This window comes from Panthera pardus, unplaced genomic scaffold (genome assembly GCF_024362965.1).
Source record: "Panthera pardus isolate Hobbes unplaced genomic scaffold, ASM2436296v1 HiC_scaffold_26, whole genome shotgun sequence".
NCBI lineage: Eukaryota > Metazoa > Chordata > Mammalia > Carnivora > Felidae > Panthera > Panthera pardus.
Window position 1 is genome coordinate 27,469,736 of NW_026526832.1, and position 23,962 is coordinate 27,493,697.

The window sequence follows — 23,962 nt, forward strand, 5'->3', positions numbered from 1 at the left end:
TGGAGAAACTGGTAGATAGAGAAATTAACTAACTCTCCAGGGTCAACAGCTAAGTGATAGCCTCATGGTTTGAATCTGAGCAATAACACTCTAAAGCCATCCTGTTAACTGCAATCAATGCTCTACTACCTCTAGATTCATGAGAAAATCATCAAAATATGCCAAGTAAAAAAGAGAAAATTATAATACAATATAATGGCATGATCTGATCCTTATAAAATATGTCTAACTTTACAAAGTGAAAAAAAATAATCTATAAGAATATACACTAAAATGTTAAATGCATTCTCTCTGGGTGATAGAATTCAGGGTGATTTTTGCTTTCTACTCCGTACCTCTCAACATTGTGTGACTTTCTTTGCAAGCATTAAGAAACACTTGTGTAAACAGTCATTTCTATTTGGAAAATAAACAATTGAAAGTAGGCTTAGGCAGGACTTGGGGAAAGGAAGGGGGGTGGACATCAAGTGAACGTACAGGCTTGGCGGAGGTGGGACCCTCGGCCGATGGACTCCTTGTGAGAATCATAAGCTTCTGCCGTAGATCCACGTCTGCTTTGTGGCCGGCACTGTCCCAGGGACTACAGAAATCAAAGGACAACATGACTCTTGCCCTCAGAGCTTAGAGTTGCTTAGAAGCGGTTACAGGAGGGTACGTAGGTAAATAAATAAGTGTAGTACAGGCGGGAGATGTCAGGTACCCTGAAGAGAGGTACCAAGAAGGTTCCATGGAAATTCAGAGAAGGTAATGGGTCCCTCTGGGATCGGGAGGTAGGGAGAATGACAGGAATGGGTGGCATTTGAGCTGAGCCTTGAGAGTGGGGTCAGACATAAACAAGTAAAGGAGACAAGTAAGTGTAAAAAGGCCGTTCTCCAAGGAGAGGAAGGAACATACGCAAAGCCGCGGGACTGGAAAGCTTGTGTTACGCACAGAGAGCAGAAAATAGTCGAGTCTGGCTAATGGAGCCCTATGACCTAGAGCTATTCATATAGAATATAAAGAACTCTACCTGCACTACCCACACCTTTGTGAGCCAGGAATCACCAAGGTGAGTGATATCCTTTAGGAAAGGAGAAAGGATTACAGGTGACCATACAGAAAATCTGCTGAAACAGGGACCATAACCGAGGTCTCCTGAACTATTTAGCCACAAGGAACCAGTCAGGGAGACATAAAAAAACAAAAACAAAAACAAAAACAAAAAAACCTCTTGGAGTTATCGTTGTTCCCAGAACATCTCAAAAATTAGAGGTTGGTGTTGGGTACACCAATCCACCGGCAACTGCAGCGATCAAAGGTGGCAAAGAGTGAACCCCAGTAGTGTCTATGGAAGCACAGACTGATCAGGCCAGAAACGTGGGCAACATTCCATGAATTCACCCACTTCTCTTTTGCACCTCCACTTAACAGAGCAGGAAAGCAGGGGTCGGTAGGGAGAATTCAAGAGGTCCTTGGATTTAGACAGGGGGTGGCAAAAAATCTTGATTTTTCACTGAAGTTAGTAATCCCCCCCTTAAAAATGCAGGCAGTGGCCCAGGGCAATAAGAGCAGTACCAGTGACTTCACCCCACTAGAAATTCCAGATAATTCTGTATCACAGCAGAATTGTTGCAGGCCTCAGAAAATAATCACATAAGTTCATTGTTTCTTTGAAATCACAGTAGTAACAGACCAACTGCTAGGTCATCCTTAAGGAGCTGATAAAGAAGCACACATATCCCTAAATCATAAGGTGGTTTAACTGTTTTGGTAACTGTATGCATTTCCATACAATTGGGTTCCTTTATAGTCTGTGGCTCTTATTTTTTGTATCTGAAAGCACTGTTCTGAAAAGTGGTCCCTAGGCTCCCAGACTGCCAAAGGGGTCCCTGGCACAAAAAGGATTAAGACTCCTTTAGCTAGAGATCCTGTTAAAATATACATCACACCATGTACTCCTGTGTTCAACTCTTCAGTAACTTCCATCTTGCTCAGAGCAAAAGCTCCCTTCCTCCATTTTATTTATCTGATTTCACCTCCTTCTCCTTTCTCTCTTTCATTCCCCTTGGCGTACTGGTGTCCATGCTATTCTTTAATCATTCCTGCCTCAGGGCCTTTGCACTGGTTGATCTCTGTCCCTGGAATGCTCTATCCACAGGGGATTGTATGGCTTCCCCACTCTCTTCAGGCCTGGACTCAAATACCTTCCAAATGAGCCCTTCCTCAGTTACCCTACCTAAAATACCCCTCAACGAAACTCCTATCCCCCCACTCCTTGCTATATTTTTTCTCCTTAGCATTTATCACTCCCTAAAATAGACTTAAAGACATATACTCTGTTTTTTTTATCATATTTATTATCTATTCCCCCACTCAGATATGAGCTCAGTGCAAGCAGGACTTTTTATGTCTTAAATACCACCATAACCCAAGTGCCTATAACCTCGTCTGACACACAGTAGGTTCTTAAAAATGATTTGTTGAATTCATTAGTTAGCATTTGTCACATAGCTTGGCTACTGGCTGCTTCTATCCTATGTCGAATTTTAAAGTCTGTCTGTCTACTGTGCTATTGGGAGAAAAGAAAAATCACAGCAAATGTGTTTCTGAAGTTGTGGTCACCACAGAAGAAAGGCAGCTGATTTATCAGCCACTGCAGAAGGAGATGCATTTTCTTCCTTAATAAAAAGGGTTTTCATCAAAGGCGAGATAGACAAGTTCACACACACACACACACACACACACACAATAGGTTATCAGATCAAGTTATATCATAAAACAAATAAAAAAAAGTAAATGGGAAAATTGGCACATGGCATACAACCAATAAAAGGCCCGTGAACCCAAGCTGCCAGAGAAGTGATGCTAGTTGATAAGACCATCACACAGATTCCACCTGGCAAACGGCAGGAGGAAATGGACAGCATACAAACACATGAGTAAATGCAGGCAGTAAGTCACCACATGGACACTGCTCAACTTAGCCAGCTCTGCTGAAACGCACAGGGGCCCCTTTTAAGGCACTGTTACTCAGACTAGCAAAAATGCAGGTAGCCCTGGGAAGATCTGCAGCTGGCAGGGCAGCCTTCACAGACGTACAAAGCACCTCATTCCGTTCCACCCCCTGGAGCATTCTGTTTCGGTAAGAACAACCAAAGCAAAGCCTGGATTCCTTGTAGTTCCAAAATGTGAGTCGAGGACAGAGAAAGTACTATTTTATATCACAAACATCCTTATGTGCTCAGCTCACTCACATACGGAAAAATAAAACTCTCCCAACCCCAACTGCCCTTCACAACACAGCTTCTTAAAATCATCGTTTACACTCACCCTTCCTTCCTCTTGTGCAATTCTTGCCCTGACACTCCACGAAGTGTTTTTTTTTTTAATTTTTTTTTTTTAACGTTTATTCATTTTTGAGACAGAGAGAGACAGAGCATGAACGGGGGAGGGTCAGAGAGAGGGAGACACAGAATCTGAAACAGGCTCCAGGCTATAAGCTGTCAGCACAGAGCCCCACGCGGGGCTCGAACTCACGGACTGTGAGATCATGACCTGAGCCGAAGCCGGCCGCTCAACCGACTGAGCCACCCAGGCGCCCCTCCACGAAGTGTTTTTGCTGAGGGCACCTCTGGTTGACTTCTGCACCAGACCTCCATGTCCAAGGCATGTGTCACTGTCCACTTCCCACCTCCCAGCCACCTCCCGGCCCCTCCCAGTTCACTGGTGCCACTTGTCTGACTACTCATTCTTGGCTTCCTGTGGCACACCGGCTTCACCTTCCCAAACCTTAAATCTGGGGTCACAAAATAAAATACCTGCAGGGGCCAGGTGCCTGAAATGAAAAAAAAGAGGACATCCGGCCACGGTGACAAGCTGCAGAGCACCGGCCCTGCTGAAAGGGGACTGCTGTCCCTTGTTTGTGCACATCAGGTAGTCGGATTGCCCAGTTTGCCAAGAACACCCACAAATCTTGTTTTTATGTGAACTTTCCCAATTTTCTAAATGTTGGCAACTATTGGTTTTAATGTTTTACTGCTGTGAGCCAAATCAAACAAATCTGTAGCCGGATACAATCTGCAGGCCTCAGATTTGGGTCACTGCAGCCCCAGGGGCTCCTCGTATCCCTCTACTCTCCCTGGGAATTGCATTATCTCCAACCCGGATCTCCCCACTACATTTCAAACTCTTGTAACTGCCTACTGGACGTGTCCATTAGAATGTCCCATTGGGACCTTAAAATAAACATGTCCACACTTCCCTTCATCCTCTATTCCCCAACATTTCTCAAATTCCTTTCCTTTCCTTGTCCCTCCCGCCTCTGCTTTAATTCAGACACTCAGTATTTTTCCATGGTTTATTACGATACATTTCTTAGTATCTTCCCTGCCTTAGACCTCCCCCCATCCCCTACCTTTTTGTCCATCTCAAGTTCACACTACCTTCTAAAATGTGCAGGCTTAAAGTCCTCTGATAGCTCCCTTGCCCTTCAGAATAAACTCTGGTTCCAGATTGCTTGAGTCTGAATCCCAGATTCAACAGCACTAGCTGCGCAACCTTGAGCAAATCACTGAAGTTCTCTGAGCCTCTGTTTTTTCATTTGTGAAACATGGATACTAAGTATCACACACCACATAGAGCCATCATGAAGTTTTAAAATGAGAATAAGGGCACCTGGGTTGCTCAGTTGGTTGAGGATCCGACTTCAGCTCAGGTCATGATCTCACGGTTCATGGGCTCGAGCCCCACATCGGGCTTTGTGCTGACAGCATGGAGCCTGCTTTGGATTCTCTGTCTCCCTCTCTCTCTCCCCCTTCCCCGCTCACGCATGTGTACATGCTCTCTCTTTCTCTCTCTCTCTCAAAAATAAACATTTAAAAAAGAAAGAAAATCTTTAAAAATGAGATAATAAAAATAAAGCTGTCTGTGCTTAGTACATAGTAAGTGCTCAATCAAATGTTAGCTGTCATTATGTTTCCTCATCCATCATCCTCACATTCCACAACCCAACTCAACTCTAGGACTATAAAGAATAACCTGAAATTCTCCAAAAGTACCCCCGACTTCTCACTTATCTATCTGCTCAGAATGCCCTTCAAGACTCATATTCTCTATCATATTCTCCAGAACCGAGCCTTGACCCCAGATCTCTCTCTACCCTAAAACCAGCCACTGGCCCCCTCCGCCATTGCCCCCTCCGTTGAGTATTTAACTTGCTAACCTGGAGTAGAACAATTTCCCAGAAGCCTCCACCACAGCACTGGGAGCCCCACAAAGGCAGGGCCTATTTTTTCTTAACCTTTGCATCCTTAATGCCTAGCAGGAAACAATGAATGAGTGGACGAACTTCTTTAATCCCCAAACCAACCCAGAAAGGCTGGCATTATTATGATCCGCCATTCTGGATGAGGTTCAGAAGTGTTAAGCACACAGGAGAGACAGCGAGCCCAGTGCCCGAGCCCAGCTTTCCTGGGGAGGCCCGTGTTGGGGAAGCTGCTCACACTTTGCTCCTCTTGGCGGTGCTCTGCTGGCTGTCTTTCCACACGAGGCTCATGTCCTTAAAACTAACTGTACTTCTGTCTTATCTCCCTAAATAAGTGTGGGACGACAAAGACGAGTTTTCATCAACTCATGCTCTTTCCACCAAGAGCTTCAAAATATCTACAAAGTCGTTGTAGATACACGCAATCAGTAAAAGAGTCAAATTTTTTCCTGTGCTTACCTCCATGAAGTATGTACACTCAGTCTTCTTTACAGTCTCCATTACAAAAATAATCTCTAGTAAGCCCTTATATGGAGCTTACTTTGTACCAGGCGCTGCTTTAAGTATTTTATCTACCTTAAGGTAGATGCTATTATTATCCCCACTCGGCAGATGAGCAACTGAGGCCAGAGAGGTTAAATAACTTTCCCACCATAAGGGGCAGAGCTGAGATTCAAATTTGTAGATAAGAGCAGAGGCTGTACCTGGCCTGCCAGGATTTGAAACTCAGTCGTGCCAACTTCTAGTTGCATCCTTGGGTAAATTATTAAAATCTCTTAGATGTTTCCTTGTCTGTTGATCGATAGATAAGTACATGATAGACAGATAAATAGATAGATAGATAGATAGATAGATAGAAATGGTATAGATAGAACAAGAAATATAATTTCACTTAAGATAAAATGATAATGCCTACCTTAAATTGCTATGAGAATGAAGCGAGTTGATATGTATACACATTCAGAACAGTGCCCAGCACACAATGCAAGTGCTACACAGTGTTCATTATCATTATCATGTGAGTAAGAGCTGAAATTCTACACAGAAATTCTCCTATATCCGTCTGATGCTCTTTTCACTCCGCCAGGTGCACACACCTCAGCGGAACCACCTGCAACACAGGGAAGCCGGCAGGGCCGTCCGCAGGGCCTTGGTCTCCTGTGCCCCTCTCGGTACATCCCTGGCTCCATTTCAGCAAGCACCATCCTTGAGTTCACCCCCCACTCCCCTCTCAAAAGCAGCAGAAAAGGCTACAAGCTTAGCCTTTACACGCCGGTGTGAAATAGGCCTTTGGATAGTTCCCACATCTATGAGGGTTCTGGGGATACCAGCAGGAGATACTGGTGTTGGCTCACTAAACAGACAGGACTTTTGTCCCAAGGCAATCTGTGGCTCTCAGGGTCAAAGAGAAGTCTGAAAAAAAAGCACACCTGGAAACAAGCAGGAACTGGGGACCTTCTGAGGGTCTGCAAGCAGAAACTACTCCTAAAGGAAAGGTCTGGTCGGGGAGCCACTCCAGAAAGGACACATCCAGCGGCCTCTTCCAACCGGGAGCGCCAGACACATTAGGGCTTTTCCAAAGGATTGTAGAAAAGCGCTTATTGCTGCTGGAAGTAACAGACTGCTTTTGGCAAATCATAACTCCTCAGCACATTCACAACAAACCCAGAGAGCCAAGTGTCTGTTGCTGTAGTAAGCTGCCACAGTGGCTATTTCATGGGGTGAAAAAACAAAAGTTGCATTTAACGTTTTAAAAGATACCGTCAAATAAATACGATAATTCCTTTAGCATCCAATCCATTATCTGGAAGGTAGAAAGAAATGTTCTTCTTCACAAACATCCACATCCAGCTCCTAGAAGCTATCCTGGGAGGATTTTTTAAAGCTTTCCCCAGGACTGTCTGCTGTGACTAATTCCATACTTCATCAACATGAAAAAAAAATAGAAATAATGAGATTCCCCAGACAATGCAAGCCAAAAAGCTTTCAGTTGGACTTGTTAAAATTAGATCTCACACCTCTCTTTTTTCCAGTTTGTTTCCTAAACGCCATCTCCTCCTTGAGTTTCCAAGTTCTCAAGACAAGGAAGAAAGAGGTGGGGCAGAGCTGGAGGGAGGAAAAGGAGATTCTCTGAAGAGCACGGCATCCACGTGAGAGCACAGCTCAGGACCATGCGCCAGGAGAGAGCTCTGGGCACCACCCCGGGACAGGTGCAGACTTTCCCCAGAGAAGCTGAAAGAATGTCTTCACTCCACAGAAAATAGGAACGAACACTTGAAAAAAAGCAAACTTTGTATACCCTGAAGGAAACACTGGATTGCTTTAGCTGATTTTCACGCTCAAAATTTTCCATGTCTTGAGTTTCCTACTCAAGTCAGTTTAGCAAGGGGAATTCCAAACAGGTACACGCTAGATCAATTTTGTAGCTTCTGAAAAAGTTAACAACAGAATGGTGCAAACAGGGTTTTTTTTGTTGCTTGTTTGTTCCATAAACAAGAGAAAAATCATGTGTCGTCCCCCCCCCCCCCCCCAGCTAAGGAGCCACCTAGTTCTTTTATTTGAAATCACAGATAAGCAACACATTGAATTGCTAAAGTTCAAGTTCCTATAACATTTGATGAAAAGAGGCTAAAACAAAGAACATAACAAAAAATTAACTTGGCTGCAGATTTATTCTATAGCAGTAGTTCTCAAAGTGTGGTCAGGGGACCCCTGGGGTTCCTAAGACCCTTTAAAGGGTCCATGAGATAAAAAACTCATTTTCATAATAAACGAAGATGTTATTTTCCTGTTTACTCTCATTCTCTCATAAGTGGCCGAGGAGTTTTCCAGGGAGTATATGATGTGTGAGATCACAGACTACACAGAGAAGCAAGGCTAAGAATCCCCCTGCCTTCCATTAAACCAGACAATAAATACATTTGTAAAAATATAAAATAATGCTACTCTTGTATTGTTTTTGTTTTGAAAAAAAAAACAATTTTTCATAAAGATATGTCATTTATATTAACATGTAATGAGATTACTATTATTATTTTAAATGAATTAATAATACTTTAAATTTTAACCTCTTTAAGATTTTATTTTATTTTAAATTTTTATTTTATTTTTTGTGAAACAGAGAGAGACAGAGCACAAGCAGGGGAGGGGCAGAGAGAGAGGGAGACACAGAATCCGAAGCAGGCTCTAGGCTCTGAGATGTCAGCACAGAGCCCAACGCGGGGCTCGAACTCACAAACTGCGAGATCATGACCTGAGCCAAAGTTGGACACTCAACCGACTGAGCCACCCAGGCGCCCCAAGATTTTTGTTTTTTAGGTTTTTTTATTGTCTATTTATTTTTTTTTTAATTTTTTTTTAACTTTTTATTTATTTTTGAGACAGAGAGAGACAGAGCATGAATGGGGGAGGGTCAGAGAGAGGGAAACACAGAATCCGAAACAGGCTCCAGGCTCTGAGCTGTCAGCACAGAGCCCGACGCGGGGCTCGAACTCACGGACTGCGAGATCATGACCCGAGCCGAAGTCGGCCGCTTACCCGACTGAGCCACCCAGGCGCCCCTTGTCTATTTATTTTTGAGAGAGACAGAGACAGAATGCAAGTGGGTTAGGAGCAGAGAGAGAGGGAGACACAGAATCTGAAGCAGGCTCCAGGCTCTGAACTGCCAGCACAGAGCCCGACGCGGGGCTCGAACTCACAAGCTGTGAGATCATGACCTGAGCCTAAGTAAGATGCTCAGCCGACTGAGCCACCCAGGTGCCCCAGCCAAGATTTTATTTTTTAAGTAATCTCTACACCCAACAGGGGATTCGAGCTCAAAACCTTGAGATCAAGGGTCGCATGCTCCACCGACCGAGCCAGCCAGGTGCTCCTAAAATATAACTATTTTAATTTCTAACATATATATTGATAAATGAGAGTACACACTGCAGCAGCCGGAGTGATGGCAGGGCAGGCATTTAGAAAAGTTTCTTTACTTCTTTGACCAAATTTTAGTTGAAAGGAGTGTGTATGAAACTGTAACCAAAGGAGGCATGATGCTTCCAGAAAAATCTCAAGGAAAAAATATTGCAAGCAACAGCAGAAGCCGTTGGATGGGGCTCTAAAGGAAAGTGTGGAGAGGTTCACCCAGTTAGTGTGGAAGTTGGACATCAAGGTCTCGTCCCAGAATATGGAGGCACCAAACTAGTTCTAGAAGACAAGGACTTTTTATTTAGAGATGGTGACATTCTTGGAAAGTATGTAAACTAAAACACATTATTGAAACGGTATCGGAGCACCTGGGTGGCTCATTCGGTTAAACATCTGACTTCAGCTTAGGTCATGAGCTCACGGTTCATGAGTTGGAGCCCCGCATCGGGCTCTGCACTGATGGTACAAAGCCTGGCTTGGGATTCTCTCTCTCTGTCTCTCTCTGCCCCTCTCCCCACTTGTGCTCACTCTCTCTCTCTCTCTCTCTCTCTGTCTCTCTCCAAATAAATTAACTTAAAAAAAATGGTACATGTAAAGCTGCCCATTCATAACTGAAGTTGTGAAATCTTTCATCATGTAGTATAATTTCTATGTCTCTCTTTTATAATAAACTAATGGTATCCAAAAAATACTGATAGTTATAATTCACACTAACAGGAGCTTTGGGGGGGGAGGGCGTTCAATAATTTTTAAGCATGTAAAGAATCTGAGATCAAAACATCTGAGAATGCTATTTTTCATAGGATTGGAATCTCAATTTCTTTTTTTTTCATCAAATTTTTTTTTATTGTGAAAAAATACACAGCACATATAATTTACCATAGTAACCATTTTTAAGGGTACAGTTCAGTGGTATTAAAAGTATTCCTGGGGCGCCTGGGTGGCTCAGTCGTTTAAGCATCCGACTTCGGCTCAGGTCATGATCTCGCGGTTTGTGAGTTCGAGCCCCGCGTCGGGCTCTGAGCTGACAGCTCAGAGCCTGAAACCTGCTTCGGATCCTGGGTCTCCCTCTCTCTCTGCTCCTCCCCTCCTCACGCTCTGTCTCTCTCTCCTTCTCAAAAATAAATAAACATTAAAAAAAATTTTTTTTTAATTCCTAACATGCAACCATCAGTACCTTCTATCTCCCGAACTCTTTGCATCTTGTCAAACTGAAACTCTATACCCAGTTACTACTTGTCTATGGTTTGTCTACTTCTGTGCCATCAGCTGAGCTGCTCACACCAGTGAGCACACCTGTGGGGCACGTGTCTGAGTGCACGGTGTGTGGAGCAGGACCCTGCTGCCAGGGGAGAGAACGGCCACCTCTCTTCTACACCTCCCAATCCTGGAGTTCCAGTACGAACCTTCTAGCTTCCCACCCTTTACAACTTGCCTCTGCATCTATGGGCATTCTGAAACCTAACCCCGGTGTCTAATAAATGCTTACGTAGGATTTATCTCTGAGTGGCGAACCCTACCGTATGAGGGAAGGGCTGTAAAACAGGGCTGGCTTGTGCGATTTTAAATGATGTGTCTGGCTGACAGCAGCGACTGGCCAAAAGCAGCTAAAAGCAAACCCATTCGTTTAGGACCACATGGCACAACTTCATCCTGTACTCTCGGCTTCTAAGCCCCACATAAAGGACACTGCACGAGAAGGCAAGATGCACTAGAGCGTCCACATTTTAAGTCTGGGGGGCACCGGGAGAAGAAAACTCAGTGCCCCTCACCACAAAGATGCACGACACTGACATGTGCTTTTTAATCAGATCAGGAAGTCTGGGGAAACTGCATAAAAGGTGAAGTTCTCAGGCATCATATGAACTTCCATGAGGTTCCTATTTTTGCATATCCAGAGAGCCTATCCTGTAGATTTGTGATCTAAGGAGATGGTGAGAAAAGATGGGCTTATGGAGACCCTTTCACTCTTTGACAGAGATGATTGGTAGATGATCGATAGATTAGATAGATAGATAGATAGATAGATAGATAGATAGATAAAGATTAGGTAGATAGGACACTGCCACACAAAGATACTTTGCATTTACACATTTAGCCTGGAGGAGGAGAAGAGTCAACCCTGAAATAGCCCCAGGGCTAAATCATGACCAGGCATTGTCTAATCACCAAGAGGAGGAGGGTAGGAAGAGGTTTGAAGTCAGCAGCCTCATGAGGGTACCACACTTAGAATACTGGGAATTTTAAAAACCCACAAGAAAAACACGGCACAGAAGGTATATTTATTGACCTCAAAGACAAGCATACTGATATAACCTTTTGCCAGAACCCAGGCGCCTCCTCTCTGTCCAGACCTTCCAACCACAGTCTGTAGCTACCAAGTTCTCCCATCCCTCTGGCCAATTAAATTGTTTACCTTAAGTAAATCCCAGGAAATGCTTTTAGGGTCACCTTGGCACGTCAGTCAGGGCTTAAGAAAGCCAGACCCGTCCACAGCAGAATGAAAGTTACACAATGTGGGCATGTTTGGGGCGCCTGGGTGTCAATTGGTTGAGCATGTGACTTCGGCTCAGGTCATGATCTCATGGTCAGCGAGTTCAAGCCCCGAGATGGGCTTGCTGCTGTCGACCTGTCAGCACAGAGCCCTCTTGGGATCCTCTGCCCCCCTCTCTCCCTGCCCCTCCCCCGCTCATGTTCTCTCTCTTAAAAAAACCAAAAAACAAAACAAAACAAAAAACAGGGTATGTTCAAACCCCAAATTTTAGTCTGCTGGCATTCTTTTATCTCACCACAATAATTACTTCCCAGGAGAGAAGTCAGCATTCCTGAAAGACGTCATCAGGAAGCAGCAAATGTCTTAACTGATCTGGGGGTAACTTTCAGTTCTATGGTCCTATCTATATTCTCATTCCACACAGCTACAAATTGATCACTTTTTCAAGGCCCCATCAGGCTACCTGTGATGTTCATTCTTGATCTTTAGTCCAGCATATTCTGCCAAACCTGGGTCCCCAGGTATCTCTCCTAAATCTTTTCATAAGATACCCACGGGTAAGGAGGAAGAGTCTCACGTGATGAAGAGCAGGTGGTGAGGGATTCCACCGAGACACAGAAAGTTGGCTTAGCCATACCCGGGGCTCTCCACCAGGCCTCACTCCCACATATCTCGGTGGGGCTCGGCATCTCCACACCACCAGGCCTATCACTGGTGTCTCACCATTGAAGGCAGTTGGTAATCATCAAAGAGCAAATGCTTCGAATCTCACCACAAATGTTCCACATACCCACTCATAGTTCTCCTAATTCAATTTATGAAAACGATCCAAATTAACACATCCGAATGATACGACTGAAGAAAAGTATCCACAGACAGATCGCCTATTTTTTTTTAAATCATAAAATCACCAGGCTGTGAGGAGAACAAGAACAAAAACAAACAGAGAAGGACAAGAGATAAGCTCAAATTTCCCCAGCAGTTAGTGACAAAGGAAGAATAGGATTCACATTTCTAATCTTCTAGAAGTGCAAGTGCCATATAAGTCCAAGCACAGAGACGTGGACGTGTTGGTTCACTGAGGACGTGGGTGCAGTTCCCTAACCTCGGCCAGGGTGGCTTCCACACAGACGGGCATAGCCTCATACCTCATCTCGCACCTGCTCAGTCTCTCCAGTCCCTTTCACAACCAACCTGCACAGATGTGGCCTCCACTTCCTCCCCTCGCACTCTTTTTCACTCGGTCCGAGATGGCTTTAGGTCCTAACTCTCTGACACTCCAGTCAAGGAGGCTCCCAACTGCCACGCCTGAGCCTCTCCGATCTGTTCTTCACAGGTGATCTTGCAGAAATATGAATTGGCTCCTGATACTCTCCTCCTACAAATCCGCGAGCTCCTTCCTACAGACCCCTGGATAAACTCTCAGGTCCCCAATCTGGCATAAAGGGTGCGGCGTGATCTGCCCTTGTCCTCCTCTCCAGCCTCAACCCAGCCACCCAACCCAGCTCTCCAGAAGTTCCTCCAAGAATCAGTGTGCATCCTTGCCTTCAAAGCTTCACATCCCTCCGCAGCCTGGAATTCTCATTTGATAAACTTCTCATTTGATCAACTCCTGTCCATCCCTCCGAATGAAAAGTCTCTTCCTCAGAAAGGTCTTCCCAGCTCCCACATCTTAACTAGTGCCTTCCCCATCCTTATTCCTCTCTCCTAGGAAGTTGTTTAGAGCACCTGCCAATCCTTAAATGTTGGTTTCCTTTTTTAAAATGTTTTCATCTTATTTTTTTTTTTGAGAGAGAAAGAGAGTGAGAGCATGAGCAGGAGAGGCAAAAAGAGAGGGAGACACAGAATCCGAAGCAGGCTCCAGGCTCTGAGCTGTCTGCACAGAGCCCGACGCGGGGCTCGAACCCACAGACCGCGAGATCATGACCTGAGCTGAAGCCGGACGCTTAACTGACTGAGCCACCTAGGCGCCCCTAAATGTCTGTATTTCTTTGTTTAATATCTGTCTCCCCATCCACCTCCCACCCCTACATGTCTGTTTTTTTTTTTTTTTTACCACAGCATACTAGCACCTAACAGTGCATAACACTGGGTAAGTACTCCAATCCTTGTGGAATGAAGGCTTATACATATTTTTATATGTAAAGAGGATACATATGATTACATAAGTTCATTGTTAAGTCAACATTGATAAGCATCTGCTAGAAGGTCAGCTGAGCTCAGATGATCTGCTCAGGATGATGAGCAAGAGGCTTTCATTCACCAGGGACCTCCTCAAGCACACTGAAGCCAGCTGCTATCAACATTAACTGCTAATCTGTAACATTATTAGCTAAAAGCAGATGTTAGCCCCTTATCATTCAACATGTGTGCAATTAAAGATAATTTTAAAGGGTACCTACTCCAAGCAAACCATGGTGCAAGGCTCTGCAGGATTGCAAGGAGAGCAAGACCCCCTTGCCCACAAAGAAATGATAAGAGAAAGAAAAATGATAAAGGAAGGCAGGGACGGAAATTCTTCTAAGTCAGATTCTACATTTGATTGCACATTCTCAACATTGTTATTGAATTCGTAATTGGGATTTCTCTCCACGTTTCCCATACCAGGCTCCTGAATGCAAAAATAAAACAACAGCAACAAATATTTTCTCCTCCTTCCCTGTGCCTCCTGACTGCCAAGAGCAGTGCCCAAAAGCCAGTTTCAGGATGAAATTCACAATCAGCCACCTCCAAGGACCCTCCACATCCACGACCTTACTGGAGAGGCAGACGGATGATGTCTTTGGAGTCAGAAGACCCCTTGCTATGACCAATTCCAAGTGGCTCACTTTGCCTTGTTTTCTTCATCTGCAACGTGGGCTTCCAAACCACCACCTGTCCATTGCTTATCACACTCTGTTACTAGAACTTAAATGAGATAACCCTGCGAAAGTTTCTGCAAACTATAGGAGGCTATACAAATGTGACAGTTTGTGACTTTTATCAGGCAAATATTTAGCATCTTGTATTGACCTGTCTCGTGCTTGTTAATCTTGAGCCTCCAGGTCCACTGTGTGTTCAGGCTCAGAGAACACACATCTTTTATTCTGCCTGCCCTTGGTATCTGCAGTACTGGGCACACGGCACCCACACAATAGATTCTCATAGGTTGGTTACTTATTGGCTTTCTTGACGGATTTGACTCAGAGGACAAAGTGTTCTACGATTTTTCTGGATTTCTCATGGATAAGAAGCACTTTTTCTGGAAATAGCCATAATGTTTACCTAGCCCATGATCTTTATGATCTGTCTTCCTTTTTCCCAATTACATTGGAAAGAAGACTTTTTTGGCAAAAGCCAGAAGAACATTTCTCTAATGCAGTTCTCAAGGTTCCTTCTAAGGATGAGACAGAGGCCAAAAAGTAACTCGGTAACAGCGAGTCACATCTGGTTGGCGTAGGGCACAGTGTTGGGGCTGCAGGGATGAACGAGGAGTGCAGAATTTCACAGTCGCTCTGCACCCAGACTGCCAGGGATAAAATCTCGGCTTCACATAGTCCTACTTGTGTGATTTTGCACAAGTCATTTCATTTCTCTCTTTTTTTTTCTCATCTAAAATGGGGTAATAATTGCTACACTTATCGTGGTGAGCATTGTGTGATGTATGGCATTGTGAAATCACTATGTTGTATATCTGAAATTAATATAATATTGTATATCAACTATACAGCAATAAAAATAAATAAATATTTAAAAACTAAAATAGGTAATAATAGACCCCCACCTCCAAAGGTCGCCATCTGGATGAAATGAGTCAATACATAGAGAGCTTTTAGCACAGTGCCTAGTAGAGGGTAATAACAAATATTAGACATCTAGATCCTTGTAGCTAAAAAGACTGAGAGTCAAGAGATGATAAGTGACTTAAGTCCAGGAGCCATAAAGAGATTGAAACCAGGGCTGGACCGCACATCCTTGTGGGTATTTCACCCAAGTGGCACTCTGGAGAATCCACCTTCCAGAAACCTGAGGAGCAAGGGCAGTAAAGACACCCACCTTCCCCTCTGCCTGGAACTACCCTGGATAGCTGCCCCTGCCTGCTAGTGGGACCCCCAAGCCCAGCCTCCTCTTTTGATCTTCCATGGGACTCAGAATATACCTAGAGGGCTCCCACCTAGTGCTGGCTCCCCAGAAACACTGTGATGAAGAAGGAAAGCCTCACTCCCTAATGGGGTTGTTCTGAAGATTAAATGAGATAATGCCTGGAAAAGTGCCGAGAAGAGTAGCTGGCATATGGTGTGCAGTCAATAAATGTTCTCTATTAAAAAAAAAAAAAAAAAAAAAAAAAGGAGGAGGAAACCCTGTGGTGCCTGCTCTCTCAAAGCTGCACACATTCCAACCCCAAATGCCAGACACAGGGCAGATTGAGATCTCGGGTAGAAGAGAGGGACGCAGAGTCCTGGAAGAATTACAGCAAAGGGCGAAATTCACTTAAGATAGAGGAGGTGTCTGGAGTCCCCATTCTTCCCCATCTTTCTTTAAAAAAACAATAAGGAAGAAGGAAAAATACTTAGCTGGTGCTTTGCTGGCAAACCCAAGCGTCAGAGTATTGGATTTTTAATATTTTAATATTTCTAAACAGAGCGAAGACTGCCTCCACCCCCTACCCTAATTATTTTTATACACTTGACCAGCAAAAGCTTGGCTTTGCCGCACTGATGAATGGGCTTATTCAGGCTGGTTTTCCAGGTAAAAATGGCTCAGACACAAGCCGGAATTAAAACAGATCCTACAAATCTCCTTAGAATATTCACCACCTGCTTTGGATTCAGAGTTCTTAAGCACTTCAGGACCACCTTCTCCTCCCTACCCCAATATTGACAATCCCTAGTTGTGAAAAACACAAATTTAGTATCAGATCAAGAGAAGGAAGGAATCTGGTGGAAAAAAGAAAAGGAAGAACAGAACTAGACTGAGAGCAGAGATTCATGTCGTGCTGCGCATCCCCCAGAGCAGAGCCCAGGGCCTAGCCCAGGGGGAGCTGGTTGTAAAGGCAAAGTGATGAATCCATGCCCCCGCGGAATTTACCACCCAGGGAAGGAGGGAAACCGACATATTACACCAAATTCAACCACAAAATCAACTCCGCCCTCTTTCAGCCTGAACTATGTGGGGAAGAGAAGCACCAGGGCATCTCCCTTTAGCAAAGGGACAGGTGCTCAGGAAAATGCTTGCTTCCTCTTCACCTGCGCAAGGTATTTGCAAGTAGTCTAAAAAGGGGGGAAACACACACGGTTCTATGCAAATAGTTATGCAAATCACTTAAGCAAATACATGAAAAAGGGAGGGGAAGGTTTCCGATCTGGTTTTCCTCACCTGCCCCACTCTTCAAAGGGTAAGATGAAATACAAAATCCAGGAGCGGGACGAACTTCAAGTCCGCTCTCTATGAAGACTAGGCACAACCCCGCTCCACCCGCTCACGCTCTGGCCTCAAACCAGAGCCCCCGGGTTATTCAGGTGGGTGGAGGCGGTTCTTCGCTGTCCTCCACCCCTGCCACGGGCTGCCGGAGTTAGACTACCGGCTCGGTCTCCCTTGTGGAAATGCGTGTGACAGCAAGGACGCAAAAGGTGCTCCTTTCCCAAAAGACATGGGGAGAGACAGAGCGGGGAAGGCAGGGGGAGGGGGGGACGGGCGGGGAGACCGAGCCCTGCAATGCGAAAGGCTCCCAGCCCGGCTTGCCGCGGCTCCTGCCGGAAGGTCTGGCTTGCTCACCAGCCCATTCACGTGTAGAGGTCCGGCAGCTACCCCGAGGAGCGCGGGAAAGGGAAGTTCCCGACCCCCCACCACCGTTGCAAAACCGAGGAGTCGGCGGGCGAGTCTACATGGGCCCTGCAAGCCCCAAGCGTCTCCCACCCCGAGCGCCCCGGCAGTCCGTGGGCGCAGCGCCGCACCAGGACAAGGGCCCTGGGTGCGCTCTTCCCTGCAACTGTCGCGGGGCGCCTTGCACCGCTGTAGGGCAAAGGGGAGGGGAGGACTGCCAGGAAAGAAGGCGGAGCAGGCGGCCGGGGAAGCACTTACATTCGCCAGGAAAGCGCCTCCTCTCGAGGAAGAGAAGGAAAGGCTTCCCGGCTAAGGAAACGCCCCAGGGATGCCCTACGCAAAGTGCCGCCTTCCCCCCCGCCCCCCTCCGCTCCCCGACTCTCCCGCCTCCGGTCCGTCCTCTACCCCGCAGCTACCCACCCCACGTCCCAAAGAGGATCCTAGATACCCTCCCGAGGCCTTCAGAGGGGCCCAGCCAGTCTCGCCACCCGCAGCTCGAGCAACAGGCGGATCTTTAGGACTACCAGCGACGGCGGGCTCCGAGGACCGGAGGATGAGGGGCGCCGCGAGACAGGCGCCCAGCAGAATGCAAAGTCCCTGCGGGCCTAGACCTGCGCGGTCTTGCCCCCGTGACCTGGCCCGCGGGGCTGCTGGGGCAGCAAAAGGTGGGGAAAGTTGCGGGGTCGCACGGGGAAGTCGCCGGAGTGCGCGCGGAGGAGGGGACAGGAGCAGGTACCTGCAGGAGTCCCGGCGCCTCGAGCTCGCTCCGCTTTGCGACGCCGCCTGCCCGCGCTGCAGGAATCAGGCCTCGCCGCGCGGCCCCGCGCCCGCCGCGGCGGCGGCGAGGAGAGCGGGGTGGCCCGCCTGAGTCCGTCGGTCCGTCCCGCCCGGCGGGAGCTAGGCGCCTGGGAGCCGCGAATAGGGCGGGGCGGGGCGGGACGGGGCGGGGCCGGCCGCTCGGCCGCCGCCCCATTGGTCGGGCTTCGGCAGCCGCCTGGCTTCGGGCCCTCCGCCCGCGCTCCCCAGGCGGAGGGCCCGGCGCTCAGACGCCGGCTATTGCAGGTTGCGGGACTCAGGCCGTGCGACCCACGGATGCACGGAAAGACAGGCGGCCTTGCGGAGCGCGCGCCCCCGCCCAGGCCCGAGTGCAGAGTCACCCCCGGAGCCGCGTGCCCTGTCCGGGTGGGAGCAGGAGCGCGCCCAGTGCCTCCTACCTGCGCGCCCTCCGGGCTGGAGCCGCGACCCAGCGGGAGACCGACCACCTCATTCCGCGGCCCCGGCGCCTCCGGCAACTGCCTCTCCAGAAGTCGCGACCCAAGCGACACTCTGTACATTGGCCGGGATTCTCTTAGGAAGTCCCGAGGCCCCAACTTGTTTTAAAACAAAGTGCGAAGAAAAAAACGGCCCCGGTCCTGCCTGTTTACCAGCCGCCCCGCTGCCCGAAGACTCGTGCACGGTGCAGAACAAGACTGTTTCACACGCTCCGTTCCTCGACTTACCTACCAAGTCACATGCACTGAGCGAAAGGGGGACGAGTCGAGTCTCCTTCCCGAAGGATGGAAGAGGGGTCAGAGGGAGATGCCTTCGGCCGAGGTTGAGGAACAAACCCGGGCCTCAGCGAGGGCGGCGTGCGGTCCAGAAGGCGTCGCGGGCCCCTCTGCAGTGAGCAAGAACTCAGTGAACCGCCCGGCGGAGAAATGGGACGCTCGGGGACCCACCCCCGCGCTCCCCCGCCCGCCCCCAAACTGCAGATTTTTAAGTTGTGCAGACTTGCAATAATTCCTCAGAGCCAGCTGCTCCAAGCTGTAGGCTCCCAGTGTTCCTGGGTTCCCGCCCCACATCACGCAGTGGAGCAGCCGCCCCCAACCCAGCACCTGCTGACCACTGGCCTCTGACTAGCACCTAGCAAGACCACACAGAGTGAAGTTCCAGGCCCTGAACCAGGCACATGGGAGAGGACAGGGGCAAGGGGATGTACGGAAAAGGTGAAAGACACCTTCTTTGACCTCGTCCAAGTACCGGCTGATGTCTTTGGATTTTCACATTGTTTTTGTTTGATCAAAACCCACAATAGGAATCAAAAGGAGCAATGTTTACAGTATCTGGTAGGCTAAAAGGGGGTGAAATCTGCTCCTTACAGGGATAAGGATAGTAGCAAGAAGGAATGGCAGAGGAGAAGAGAAAGCACAACACAGTCTTTCCTCAGACACCAGCATTTTCATTTGGCTCATGGAAGGCAAGGTGGGGATGCAAGTGACTGGAGAACAGGTATTGGGGGCCCTCTGTCCCTAATCCCATTGTTCTTTGGCTCCCCCAAGCCTGTCCCCTGTTGTGGACGAGGATCCAAAGCATTTGTCTACACTGCTGTTTGCAAGCCTCTGAAGAAGGTAATTTGCATATGCAATCATGATGTTTAGGGTAAGATCTAAGATTATTCTAAAAATACATTTATATTTTATCAGCACCTAAGAAGAATGCTTCCAAATCTCTCCCAGCAGTTAGCTATTTAATCATTTTAAATCACTAAGTTATCCAAAAAGTCCAACATTGTTTACTTGAGAATGAAATATGTTCAGAATCTTCCAAGCACTGCAGAAGGCATCTGCAGTGCAGAAGAGTCAGGGAGCAAGGTCTTTCTCATGGGTCTGGATGGCACCTGTGAACTGGAGGGAAGGCACCCATGGTGGAGGTCAGAAAGCACCCCCACATGGCATCTGTGAAATCTGGAGACAGAAAGGACAGGCCTCCACTATGGCCATATGGGGGTGGGATGTAGAAGGGGCACAGATTTAAGAGACAGACTGGGGTTCTCATCATGCAGTACCCTAGGGGGAGCCCCATAAGCAAGTCACTTAGTGAACATGGTGTTTCTTCTTCTATAAGAAAACTTCCTCCCTTACAGATGATCATGTGAAGCAAATAGAATAATAAACAGGAAAGCATTGTATGGACCATAAATTACATGTCTATTCCCAAAATGTTCACCCCTGACAGTTTACCAAGGTTGGGCCAGGCAAAGTGACAAATGCATTCATACACACACACACACACACACACACACACACACACACACACACACACACAAAACCATGCTCTCCATCACCGCCCCCTCCTACTAGGGCTTCTTCCTCTGACCTCAGTCTCTGTTGCCACAGTGCCTGCTCTGATCCACTTGACTGCCTCTTTCCTCCCACACACCCATCTCCTTCCTACACCATCTAAATGTCTTTATGCCACATGGTATGACCCCATCCCCTTTTCATTAGCCATGGACATAGAAAAGCATCTGGACAAGCCATGCATTAACCTATAAGGGGTTCATCATCAGCTGACAATAGTACTCACTCCTCCATAGTTTCCAAAGAGACTCCCAGAGTCAGTGAAGACGTCTCAAGCAAATGTGGGCCCAATGCAGTTTGTCTTCTAGGTTTCCATATTCTTTCCTGCTCTGGACACTCCTTTTTAAGGTCTTTCTCTCTTATCCACTTACCCACTGTCCATGTTCTCCCTCTCCTCTTCCCTCCCAAACCTTTTCCTGACCCTTCGTTGTCTCTAAAATCCAAACGACAGAAACCCAGCTGAATGTCACCGCTGGAAGTAAGGGAAGTACTGATTTGCTTTTTAAATTGAAAAAGGTCTACGTGTGAAAATGAAGGTGTTCTCACCTCTGGCAAGAAGATGGTGAGTGAGGAAGCATTTGTAATAGTGGCTAACATTGATTCCATTGGTTCCGCTTATTGGCTTCCCTTTAGACAGCAGCCTGAGTGTCACTCCAGCCCATCTCAGGATGTGAAACACAATTCCCCCAAAGCGCCAGTGTTTTTCATGTCGCCCTGCACTCACAGTGGTCTCCCTCTGCTTGGAATATCCTTCCCAACCTGCAGCCTTCTTTGCTCAAGCAACTCACTTTCTCTTAGGAGACCATTCAGTTTCTAATCACTACCCTCTGGAAAGCACCCACCTCCCCCCACCCCCACCCACCCTGGGTTGTGTACCTCCTCTCCATGCTCCCTCAGTGCCTTTAGCTTCTTGCTTAGGTAGCACCCACCATATTGAATTTTCATTGTTTATCTTCAACCAGGCAATGAGCTCCTTGAAGGCTGAATTTCTAGGACCTTTCATAGGGTCTGCATATTTGTGCAGTGAATTACTGAAGGCTCCGTCATAGGACTGCTCAGCTCCATGTACTTCTGATGGGAAGTGATATGCTTTATTTCTTCCATCAGGTAAAGAGAAAACATATAAACCATCACATCAATCTCTGCTTGGATGCCAGGCAGGTCAAGACTAAATGTAGTTGGGGCACCTGGGTGGCTCAGTCGGTTGATCATCCAACTCTTGGTTTTGGCTCAAGTCATGATCATGGTTTTGTGAGTTGGAGCCCTGCATCGGGCTCTGTGCTGGCAGTGCAGAGCCTGCTTGAGATTCTTCTGTCCCTCTCTCTGCCCACCCCCCACTTGCACTGTCTCTGTCTCTCTCAAAATAAATAAACTTAAAAAAGATAAGAAAAAAAAAAAGACTGGATCTAGTTAATTAGCTAGAATGCTTTTATTTCAGATAATTGCTACAATGATTTCTCTTCTTTCACAAATTATTTGTAAGCTTACTTTAAATGTCCTGCTATATTATTAGATTGAAAGTACCTTAAATATTTGTGGTGTTCAAGACCAAAGCTTGAATTCTAATCTTTCTCTGCCTCTGATCAGCTCAGCGATATCTCCTCTCAGGTTCTCTGTTTGGGTTTGAACAAGATGACCCCCAAGGTGTTTGCCAGTTCTAAAAGCCTTGCAGTTCTATAGATAAAAGGACAAAATTTATAAATTATTAAAGAAAAAAATCTCTGTAACAGAATATGGCTTAAGTCTTCACGCGCAAAGGAATCCTCTTCTCAGGGAATTGGAGGTTTCCTCTGAGGACCCTTGAGCATTTCCCAAGATGAGTTCCATAGAACACCTGTGTCATGCTCAAAAGACTTTGGGCAAACACATACTGTGTTCCACTTGTCCATATTCATAATACACTTTAGCATAGTAAAGGCTCTGTCTATAAAAACACTCCAAGGGATGTGCTCATAATCTGGCTGCAACCTACCTTTTCAGTCACATTTCAAGCTCTTCACACTTTTCTTCCTGTCTCACTCATACCCACAGTCCTCCCCTGCCCTGATGCACGCATGGTCCATTCTTACATTCCATCCTGACACATTAGATCCATCTTTCCACTGTGCTCATTGTGTGCTCTCTGAGCCTTGTTCCTGCCTGAATCCTATTTCTAGAATGCCCGCTCCTCTGCCTGGCAAATGCCAACTTAACCTGCAGTATCATTATCACTAGTTCTTTGAAGCTTTCCTTGACCCACAAATCATATTTAGTTGTTCCTTCTACTGGGTCCCATTATACTTTGTACAAACCTCTAGTTACAATCATATTCTTATAATATTGTCACCTTTTTAGATTGAGTCTTCTCAATTAAACTGTGGGCTCCTTGAGGGCAGGCACTATGTAGTATTATTTATCTCAGTATCTTGAGAGCTGGGTGCATTACAGATGCTCAGTGCCTACTTTAAGAATGAAAAGGTAGGGGTGCCTGGGTGGCTCAGTCAAGCGTCCAACTCTTGGTTTCAGCTCAGGTCATGATCTCACAGTTTCATGGGTTCCAGTCCCGTGTCGAGCTCTGCACTGGCAACATGGAAGCTGCTTGGGATTCTCTCTCTTCCTCTCTCTCTGCCCCTCCCCCACTCACACTGTCTCTGTCTCTCTCAAAATAAATAAACTTAATTTTTTTTAATTTAAAAAAGAATAAAAAGGTGGATGAATGGTGGATGGGTGGATGGATGGATGGATGGATGATGGATAGATAGGTGGATAGGTGGATGGATAGATGGATGAACTAAGGCCTTCAGACTTCAAGGAGAGTACAAGAAAGCAAACCCAGAGGTACCAAAGACCAAATGAGTCAACCTCATGGTTTTTCCTTCTTTTGGGGTGTTATACACCTATTTTAATAATCCTTCATTCCTGCAATGGAACTTAGGGTCTAGCCTTTATTTCCAACTAGAAAAGTGAACAGTTGCTGCATGGTAGAGACTGCTAGGCACAACCCCGTGATCTTTTCTGTTTCTTCAGTAATAATATCCCCAGTGGTCACCTGGATCATAAGGTGACGAACTCTTCCTGGATTGTCCCACTTTTAAAAACCTTAAAATCCAGGGTTTCAGGAACCTAACTAGTCCAGACAAACCAGGGTCTGGTCATCCCATTTGATGGATGCCCAGGATAAAGTCTACATGTCCAAACCTGTGGGGGAGAACTTGCCACTAGGGGAGAGCACATGACTGAGTTCTTTCCAAGGGGGTGGTGGTGGAAATGGTCTATTCAGTCTCTGGGACGGAAGGAATTTTGTATTAAAATTTCTTTTGAAAAAATATCACAACTTTTTACTGCAATGGTAGGGTGACAAGAAGGAACCAAAAGATCTTTCTGAAGGAGCAAGGTGGAAAATCAGTGCCCTGC

General features: G+C 46.6%; 1 protein-coding gene and 1 pseudogene across 3 annotated transcripts in view; one reads left to right on the forward strand and one right to left on the reverse strand.

Moving 5' to 3' along the window:
- Positions 1 to 19,130, reverse strand: part of KCNS3 (potassium voltage-gated channel modifier subfamily S member 3) — a 40,241-nt gene extending 21,111 nt beyond the window's left edge. Inside the window, exon 1 of one of the 3 annotated variants that reach the window (XM_019451316.2) lies at positions 18,954 to 19,130. The gene's annotated coding sequence lies outside the window, so the exon portion shown is untranslated. Of the gene's footprint in view, positions 1 to 18,186; positions 18,326 to 18,949 lie in introns of those variants that run through there. The other 2 variants (XM_019451324.2, XM_019451309.2) reach the window with 2 other exon arrangements.
- On the forward strand, positions 9,186 to 9,493 carry LOC109268176 (10 kDa heat shock protein, mitochondrial-like; annotated as a pseudogene).
- Positions 19,131 to 23,962: the final 4,832 nt, after the last annotated feature.